Genomic DNA, 10,299 nt, shown 5'->3' with positions numbered 1-10,299 from the left:
GCCACTAGTGGATTTCAAATTCTCTTGTGCTCTGACTGCAGTCCTAGAAACCTGAAATTGAAGTTCAAGTCTATGTTCGCAATCATTAAGATTTACCCTATCCACCTGCAAAAGGAGGAAGGAACTCCCAGCTATCCTCTGATTATATTAGAGCTGTTGCAGCCGACAGAAGGAAGGGTCTGATGGTTAGATTAGGGTTCTGGTAGTCGAGGGTCATAGCTTCTAGGCGTAGCTCTGCTGATAATTCAGTGAGCGACCTTGGGCAAGTCCCCGCCACTTGCTCTGCCTCAGTTTCTCCAGCTGGAAAATGAGCTTAGCAGTACTGTGCTGGAACACGGAAGTGTGGAATCTTTGGGGAATGTAGCTGCTAAATTCAAAGCGCTCTCTACTAAGCATGCACAAACTACTAATTTTCAAAGGTGTAGGACTTGGCCATAGGTGCGTAGACTTTTCACAAGGACAGTACATGGCAGCTCCCTTGTACCTCCTTCTCCCCAACCCCTTCCCTGCCACCCCCTGAATTTCAAGTTCCTGCTAAGCATGGTGTTGCTACAGCGTCTCAAAGAAAGTCACCAGCGTTTTTTAACATGGGCAAAGCCAGACGTTCCCCCCAGCCTTGATCTTGGAAAGGTCTGAACTGTTTTGGCTGAAATTTTCCAAAATAATCATAACTGAGCCGGAAGTAAATGTTGGACTGGAAAATGTCAGACCTGCTGGTTAAACAACTCAAAATGGATTTGCCATGGGAAGTGTTGGGCAGTTCTATGAGCCCTACATATAATAATGGCCCTTGAGAAAATCTGGTTTCTGTCAGGAGTCAAACCCTCGCAATCCCCATTTGTTGTTTCCCCATCACTTTCCAATCTTCCATGTGCTGTTTTGCTATTTAGGGTTTTCATCAGGCCACATGAAACTGAAATCGGGTCTCCTGTTGAGCTGTTTTCCTTTCAGCACTTGGTTTGTTACTGTAGGGTTGCCAATTTACTGTTGACACTCCTTCCTGTGCTGAATCATAGACTATCAGGGCTGGAAGGGACCTCAGGAGGTCATTGAGTCCAACCCCCTGCTCAAAGGAGCAGGACCAATCCCCAATTTTTGCCCCAGATCCGTAAAATGGCCCCCTCAAGGATTGAACTCACAACCCTGGGTTTAGCAGGTCAATGCTCAAGCCACTGAGCTATCTCTCTCTCCCTCCCCCCCAATTACGGGGGCAAACGCTTCCCCCCAGGTAATCCGAGCCCTGTGGAACAGCATGTGGGGCTGGATTTGGGAGTCTGTGTGGGGTGAGTGGATGGGATTTGGGGGAGGGGAAGGAGTGAAGCAGCTGGATCTGCCACTGACCAGCTCCACCACCTCTTCCTCTCCGGGGCGGGAGTAGTGCAGGTGCTCGAGCCCGGAGACAACCAAGGGGGGCTGAGTGGAGAAAGTCCTCATTCGAGAGTTGCCACATCCACAATGCAAAAGAAACCTGGCCAGTGGGCCCCCCGCCCCCCTCAATGAGGGGAAACAGTCCTCGAGAGATGGAAGCCCCTCCACCGTCCCCTGCCAGGAGGCCTTTCCCCTCCCACCTTGCTCCCTACCCCTCCCTGCTTGCACACCATGGGTTTGTCCCGATTGCAGGTCCCTGGCCCTGCACAGTTTTGGCAGGCTGATTGGAGCCCCAGGACATTGAGTGGGACCTGGGGGGCGCCCGTGGCGCTGGCCGTGTTCCCACCTCCCTGTCGTGCTGCGTGATCGTTACCCAGATGTCGTGTGCAGCTTACACAGGACGTGTTGCTCCCAAGTGAACCCCTCCCAGCATTTGGCACAATTTCCTCTGGCAAATGAAAGGCAGTCCCGTCCCGGCTGGTGAAAAACTGGCCAGGGGGCAACTCTGCCCCACCCCATGTTTGTCAATGAACTCCCCAGGGCGCAGCCTGGCACCTCCGTTCTATGGTGGCAGCAGGAGTTGAGGCTGGAAGAATTTTACACACCAAAGAGGAGGGAGCAAACGGGGGGCCTGTTGTTTCCCCTTAAGCTTCCTCTTCCCTTATAGCGGCTGCTGTGCGTACCAGGGAGGCCGTTGTCCCACAGCAGGATGTGTGCGGAGACCAGGCCACCTGGGGGGTCCTTTCAACCGCTGCGTCTCCTTGGGCTGGTGCCGTGAGAAGCCCGAGCACAGTGCAGCTCCTGCAGCTGCCAGTGGAGGGGGTGCTGGGCACAGCTAACATGGCACCAGCACCTACAAGGGCCTGCGGCACTGGTTTGTGTGTGCTCTGCTGGGATCTCACACTCAGCCCGTGGGAGCAGAACAGAGGGGCGTGGGCGTGGGGCATGGCTCAGAGCTTCAAGCTGACATGGACCAAGGGAAGGTGGATAAACGGTGGCGAGGGAGATCTAGCCGGTGTGTAAAGCGGCTGCAATAAACTGCCCAGGGGTCAGGCCCTGAGAGTGTCAGGAGAAATGAGATCTCCAAAACTGCGGCTCTGTCTTGTGTCCCCCACGACCTCCTTTACCATGCATGGCCCTCGCAGATCAGGTTGTCGACAGCTGCTCCCACCGACTCCCCTTTCCCAAGACAGATGGGGCCCCAGCACAAGGAGGAGGCCCACGCCTCTTGTAAGGACCTTGCCACAGCAGCTGGCGTCCTGACACAGGCAAACAGAGGCCTGTGGCCACGGGGGTACTGGAATGCCAACCTCTGGGCTGTCTGTAAAAGGTCACCCTGCAGTTAGATGGTCAGAAGGGCTTTTGTGCCAGCAGGGCCAGCAAGTGGCATTCCTAAAAGCACGGGAGTGAGGCAAGTGTGTGTCACGCTGAGTGACCATACATAAGCTGCCCATGCTCCTGCTTCACGCGCAGTCCTCCTTTTGCGTCAGCCTAAGGGAGGTGAGGGAGAGCTGGGGCTCCATCCTCGCCTCTGTTACCTCAGGGCCTAAGGTGGTGGTGCAGCTTCTCTAGTGCACCCATCACAGAAATAGCTGGGTGCTGTGCGGTACAATTAAAAATCTGTGAGAGACTCAGGCTCCTCTAGAGCCAGATGTGAAGGGAGATTGATGGGGGGACACAGTTTTAAGTTAATTTAGAGCTGGTGAAAGGCGCCAGGGTAATAGCCCCGAAGCCCGATGCCTTCTGTTGAACTACAGAACAGGTACAACCTGGGCAGCCAAAGGACAAGCTCAGATGCCACCCAAGAGGGTAGACATCTTGCAAGTTCTGATGCTCTTGCCAGATTCAAAATGGCAGAAATCCCCTGTGATCCCTCAGTCTCGTAACGTTTACACCACAGGGGGCTGAAATCTGGTGCTATCTGCCTGCAAGATTCCGGCACCATGGAGCCCTAGTCCTGGTTTGATTCGGAACCCCAGCTCGAACTGGATTCATTCCAAAGAGGGTCTCCTGAGGCCATTTCTAAAAATAACAGGTGAAATCATAGTTTGATTGAAGTCAATGGCAAAAACTAAGAGCTGAAGGGCAAAACTGCCCCTACTGTGGGCACTATGGAACAGAGCACCTAGAGATGCACATTTTTAATCTGTGCAGGAGGGGGTGGGAGCACTTTACCTTTCCCTTGGGGGAAGTGATGTGCTTTTCTTGTATGTAACAGAGCCCAGATGCCTTGGGGACTGTTGCCTCAGAGATACTGCTAGTGATCAGGTTTTGTTTTTTTAATTCATCTAATCAAAAATGAAAACAAGCTTGTCCTGGTGTGTGGCTGGAGACATGAGGTCCATCTGGAGCATGAGGAGCTCTGCTCCTGTGGAGAGCTTGGCCGGGCTTCACCTGTGGCGACATATGTCTGACGGAAGTTATGAGGTTGAGAATGATTGGAGCATCTGGGAGGGTGTGGCTGTTTGGATGGGAGGTTTGGGACCTGAAGCAGAGGGTCAAGCAGCGAGCTCTTGTATTGGGGAGACTAAGAGTGTTTAACAAACGGGAAACACCGTGGCCAATTGCGTGCCAAGAAAAAAGCAATCAGCAGACCTTGGTTCAAAAAGATGTAAGTCTAATCTAGCTATGTATGCCACCTGTATGGCTGGAACTTTCCTAGGATTTCCCCCCCACACCCCCATAACCGGCGTCTGAGTCTCAGAGCAGCTCAGCTCCCATCTAGGGACTTAAATAAGTGATGAGATTTTCAAAAGAACTGAGAGAGTTGGGTTGACATGATTTAGGTACCAACATGGGAACAGAGCTCTTTTCAATCCCGGACTCCCACTGTGGGTGCTGAGCATTTGAAAATCTGGCCTCACCTGTCTATGTAGACAGCTGTCACTGTCGTACTCTCCTGTAATGGTTACACCACTATAGTTCACGCTAGTGTTACTCAGCTGTTTGGAGCCATTACTATAGACTATTGTAGCACTTTTTTCCCCTATGGTAAATCTGGTGGCACAAGCCAGATCACATGCAACTTGGGCTAGTTCTGCACTTAATAAAGGTTGATGTGTTGCTACAGATGATGTAATGGGGCTTGATGCAAAATCCATTGACTTCAATGGGTTTTGGATCAGGCCCATGGTGTCTTTTTTAACGTCCTGATTCTGCAAAGCACTTAAGCACATTGAAGTCATTGGTCCTTGAGTAGGTGCCTAAGTGCTTTGCGGAATCAGGGTTTAAATGCATAGATGAAACAGTTCCAATGAAGGCAGTGGTTGGCAAGAAGCAGCCAGTGGCTAGTCGTAATGAAACCTGATGCATGTGCTTTTTTCAAAAAAGGAAATAAACTAATTTCATCCCATCTCCATTCTGAAGGGCACTGCATGGGACTTGCTTCTCTTTTCTGATCAATTAGTTAATGTCTGTACACCCCTGAGTAGATGAAAAGTGCTTTAAGAGTGTGACATATTATTCTCTTTTTGAATGAAACATTAGTACAGGTGATTGCATAAGGTTAAACATCTTACTTTAAAAATGAATCCCTTTCTCAATTACTATTTACCCATTAGAGAGACAAGGTGGGTGAGGGAATATCTTTTATTGGACCAGCTTCTGTGGGTGAGAGAGATGAGCTTTAAAGCTTCTCTCACCCACAGAAGTTGGTCCAATAAAAGATATTACCTCACCCACCATGTCTTTCTAATCTTTTGGGACCAACCAAAGGTCTGTTTGCCAGAGGTTGGGAATGGGCAACAGGGACGGATCACCTGATGCATCACAACACTGTTCAGAACATAAGAACGGCCATACTGGGTCAGACCAAAGGTCCATCTAGCCCAGTGTCCTGTCTTCTGACAGTGGCCAATGCCAGGTGCCCCAGAGGGAAAGAACAGAACAGGTAATCATTGAGTGATCCATCCCTGTCGCCCATTCCCAGCCTCTGGCAAACATGCACTAGTCTGCTGCAGCCATGTTTGGTTTGCAAAAAGTGCAGGGGAATATTACAATATAGATGAAGGACCCAATCCTGCAAAATGCTCAGCAATTGCAGGATCAAGTCTTTGAAATGTTAAAGGAAAATTATGAAACATTTTTACTCCTTTGAAAGGCTGTAAAACTTTTTTAAACCCCTTATAATTGGGCCTATTCCTGACATCTCTTAACATGTTAAGTCTTTACACACAATGAAATGTAGGTACTTGTTTAATGCACCTTGCAGACTATCATTGCCTTTAGGTTTTTGAAAGTACAAAAGGAAGTGTGCAGGGCTACAAGGATGGGCTGTCTTTTGATGCATTCCTTAGAAATGTAAATACATGCCGAACACTCCTTACTCTGTGATAAAGCCCAGTTGTCCAGGGGTGCTGCAGAGAGGTGCACTGAGGGAGGGGTATGTTCTGATTGAAATCAAAAGCATTGCTCATAACCAAAGAAGGAGGCAGCCCCACTGGTCAGCAAACTCAGGAAGCCTAGGGGGAGACATTTTTTTTTAAAATACTGTACACTTTGCACAACCTGGCCCATTCCAAAGGCAGATGATTTGCCTTTCCAGAATAATTTGGAGCTTGATCCTGATCCTATTGACTAATGGTGTGGGATCAAGGCCATGAAGAGTACAGGAATAATTCAACTCGGTCAGGCCTGGTTTGGCAGCATTCAGAGAGGGGGGTGTCTCTTTCAGAAGCAGAGAGATTACCCCAACCCTTGCTGTGGCCTGCAGGTGGGATTTCAGCATGGTTTTCCCAGGACCCCCTTCCAGCTCATCCTTGGTTCTGAAGGCCTGTGAAGTGGAACCTGTGCTACTGCCATGGCCTTCTCCTTGCAGCATGATTCAGTCTTTCCCTGGCATTAGTTCTGGGATGTGCTGAAGCCCTGAGAAGACCAAGCCCAGGGAGGTACAACCCCGCCCCTCATGGGACTTTGGTGTGTGCTGGCTAGAGATCCTGTCCTTTGCTTGGCACAAGCAGGTTATAGTAAAGGGCCATGCACGCTTGTCATCCTGCTCGAGAAATAATTGTTAGGAATAACCTAAAGGGACCAGGAAGTCAAGGCTGGAGGAGCAGCCTTCCCCTGCGCAGGAGCCCCTAGCCATCCAAGTGGCCTCCGGCTCAGCAATAATAAGGGGCTAAGCAGCAGAGGGTTAGCTATGTTCTCAGCTTTGAGTATCACTTTCAGCTATTCTGAAGGTTAAATGCCTGTTTAGAGCCCCCTATTGAAGGTAGAGACGGGGGTGCGGTATTGTTTAATGCCCTCCGGCTTTGTTTAGCTGCTTTCAGCGATCCCGTGAATTAAAAAGCATTGCACTCCCCACAGCACAACACCCCAGCCGGAACAGAAGTGCCTCCTGGGGGAGGCAGGCAGCTTCCTCTGAGCTGTAATGACATTCAGTACTCCATCGGTTCAGCTCCTGCTTTCTTTTTGCTGCAGTTTAACCCGGGCACAGAGGCCGGGCTCCATCTTACTGATCTCTGCTTGACACCCAATTACCACATGAATGGGAGAGAAAGGCTGCAAAAGGCTTTAACTCCCACTGACCCTCCCTCCCATCTCACTGTTCCCCCTCCCTCCACCCCAAGCCCCCTCTCCTTTCTCTGATGCAGAGGGAGTTCAAAACTGAGACTGGGAAATCAAACAAAGGCCAGAGTAAGGAAACCCATTGTCACTGCTGCAGAGATGGCTCCAGTTTTCCCATCTATTGTTCGCCTTGAAGTTTGACTAGCTGTGTGGAGGGATGCAAACAGCTGTTTGTGGATTCCCCTGATGCTTTGTGGAAAAATAATTGAATCCCCACTACAAGGCTTCCTGTTAAAATGCTTCCTCGTAGCACTGGGCCTCATTGTAAATCTTTATTTATAAACTTCATATCCCTGTAAAATGCCATAACAAACCCAAACCGTTTCTTCTTGAATACACTGTCGTCAAGGGGAGGGGGCCTTTCCCTTCCATGCTCCAGAGGAGAGAGAAGAAACAAACAAGAAAAGAGGTCGGAGGAAAGAATTGAAACCCTTTTTATTATGTGGTTAAATTTTCCAACTGAGAACAAATTTGTGACCTTATCTTTTGTTTGGTGCTGTTGAATCTGTGGGTGGGGAACTGAGATGAGCATCAGTGAGATTGTAGCAAGGCAAGTCTGGACTGTTTCCTGTTACAAGCAGAAGCACATCAGCTTGGGGTATCCACTCCTACAATAACACTTACATGGCTATGAATGCTAATGGGACACTTGTGGGCCAGATGCTGCTGTTGGTATCCCTGTGCAATCCCAGTTAAATCAATGGAAGATGCACCTTTGTAACAGAACAGAAGATTTTGCCTTTAGATTTTTGAGCAACCTGAGCTTTGATTAAACAATTCATGGTATGGCAAATACACATTCCTCAAGCCAGGGAACCTCGTCCTATTCACATGTTCATGTGGATCATGTATGTTTACAGCACTCTATAAATAATCAGATCAATATCAATTTAATTAAGACAGGTAATTTTCTCCTAAGAGAATTCTGAGACACAGACAGCTCTGATTTCAGCAATGTGGTCTAAGATGAGGCTTTGCCATGTCCCAAAACACACAATGACCTTAAAAATGAATCTCTAGTGTCTGAAGTATTCAGTGACTGTTGTACCAGGGCAGTTTCTAGGACTGTGCAGTTGGATACTTGAACAAATCTGAATAATGCTGTAGTTATGTTTTTACTGATTTATTTATTTTTGGCCATGAAGAGATATTAACCCACAAATCTGTTCTTCTTGTGAGATTCCTATAATCCAGGAACTGAAATGCCATTAGTAAACCAGATCTCCTGTTAGTTTGGCTTCATATATTACTTCTGGAAACCAAAAAGAATAGCCAATGAAAGACAAACACAACTACAAATAAACAAATACTTGGAATACAAAACACCAGACCCTGCACATATCCCTGATACTTTCTGTAGTACAGTGCAGTACGACATAGTTTAAGGCTGCATCACATCTGCTGAGCAACGCTGGTTACTGCAAACACATCTGACCCGTCCTCTGCTCCCTACGCTGGCTTTGCATAGCATATTGACTCAAGTTTAACATCTCGATCCTTATCTTTAAGGCACTCAAAGCCTGGGCCCAGGGTATCTAAAAGATCAACTAACACTTTGGGATAAATACCATGGTCAACAATTACACTCCTCCGGCACAATGGAACTCTCTACCATAAGGATGAAGGTTGTCTGTGCAGGAGACAGAACTTTTTTTGGGGGGGAGGGCTGGTCCAGACTGTGGAATGGACTCTCCCAGGAACTAAGGACCATCATCATAAACCTCACCACCTTCTGCTCCAAGTGCAAGGCACATTTCTTTGACCTTGCCTTCTGTAACATAAACATAGAGCTGTGTGTGTGTGAGAGAGAACAAACACAACAGATGTTAGTCAAGTTCCTTAACGCATCACTAGAAGGCGCTCAGATATTATGGTGATGAATGAGCTATTAAAAACCTATATAGAATAGAAGGCTGATTTGCAAAGATCTTTATTATATGCAAAATCATACCTTCTTTCGGAGCATCTGGCCACTGTTGGTGACAGGAGACTGGACTAGTCTGATCCATTCTGGCCTTTCCTATTTTCCTGTTAAAAATGACCATATAACTAGATAGATGGATGGTACATGATGGTCAATCTGAGTTCACCACTGGAAAATATCTGACATGGTTCTTTTCCATTGTGTTACTAAGAAGCAGAGAGTTGTTGAAGAGATATTACAAGGGCTTGTTTGGATCTCAGATTTTGTCCTGGCCCATCTCCATTCAGAAAAATTTCTAAGCGCTCTGCAAACTATCCAGGTTTTGTACTGAACATTGGTTTCGCTAGGAGCTTTGCTGCAGAAGGATTATGTGTGCTCAGGGTTGACAGTAGTGGCATTTGTTAGCTGACTTCTAAAATTAAATGAGAGCTGAGGATATAGCCAAAAGCAGAGGCCCTGAAAGGCGAATAAGGCCCACTTACTGTAGGAGATAGGAAGCCAGTGAAAAGATCTGGGGAAAGAGGAGGGATGACCTGGTTGCAGCAGCAGGAGGGAGGATTTTAGCAGCGGCATTTTGGATCATGGCATCTTGGAAGCTTTAAACTTTCATCTGCCAATCAAATGCCTTTTTCCACTTAAGTATCTTGGGGTTTGGTTGTGAACTGTGCTTATTCTCTGATCCTGGATGCTCTTTGTTTACAGTTCTCCATGCCAACACGTTCTCTGTCCCTTTCATCCAAGGAGCAGTGCTTGGGCCAGCCAAGCCATTGCTATGGTGTTTCTCCTTTGGTGGCTGCATCTTCACTAGGTACGTGAATGTTAATGAAAGTGTAATTAAAATAGGTTCCCCACTGCTGTCTCCTTCCTGATTACCCCACCTGTCAGGAACCATCCCCTACTCTTCCAGCGCCATGCCCTAAGCCTTTTCCATCTCAAGCCCAGTCCTGGCACCAATCTACACCTCTTTTGCTTTTGGATTCTCCCCTCACATGACAAAGCTTTAGTCTGGTTCCTGCATCTACAAAGTTATAACAACCAGGGTGTATTTGAGCAAACTGCACGTAGCTTAACCCTAGATTTTCAGTTCAGCCCTCAATATGACAAGTCTTTAGGATACTTAGTCATAACGTGACTCCCGCAGCACAAGACTCTAGGAGTGGCCTTTCCTGGTCTAACTCACAATATGGGGGGGCTGCTTCTTGGGTGGACCACTCAGACCACATACATGTCGCATTTTTACCGATTGAATAATAGTGATCATATTCCTTGTATTTGTCTGCTTGACATCGGTGAATGTTTTGGTTTACTACAACTTTTAAAGCAATGGGAGGACATAGAAAGTGTTCAACCAGCGGCTTCAAGGCAGGTGGGACACTGAGCTAGTGAGTGGGGACAATGCCATTTTTGCAATAAAATATTTTAAACAGGAGGAAAAAAACCTC

This window comes from Lepidochelys kempii, chromosome 16, assembly GCF_965140265.1.
Source record: "Lepidochelys kempii isolate rLepKem1 chromosome 16, rLepKem1.hap2, whole genome shotgun sequence".
In the NCBI taxonomy this organism is placed as follows: domain Eukaryota; kingdom Metazoa; phylum Chordata; order Testudines; family Cheloniidae; genus Lepidochelys; species Lepidochelys kempii.
Note: the sequence above shows the minus strand (reverse complement) of the source record.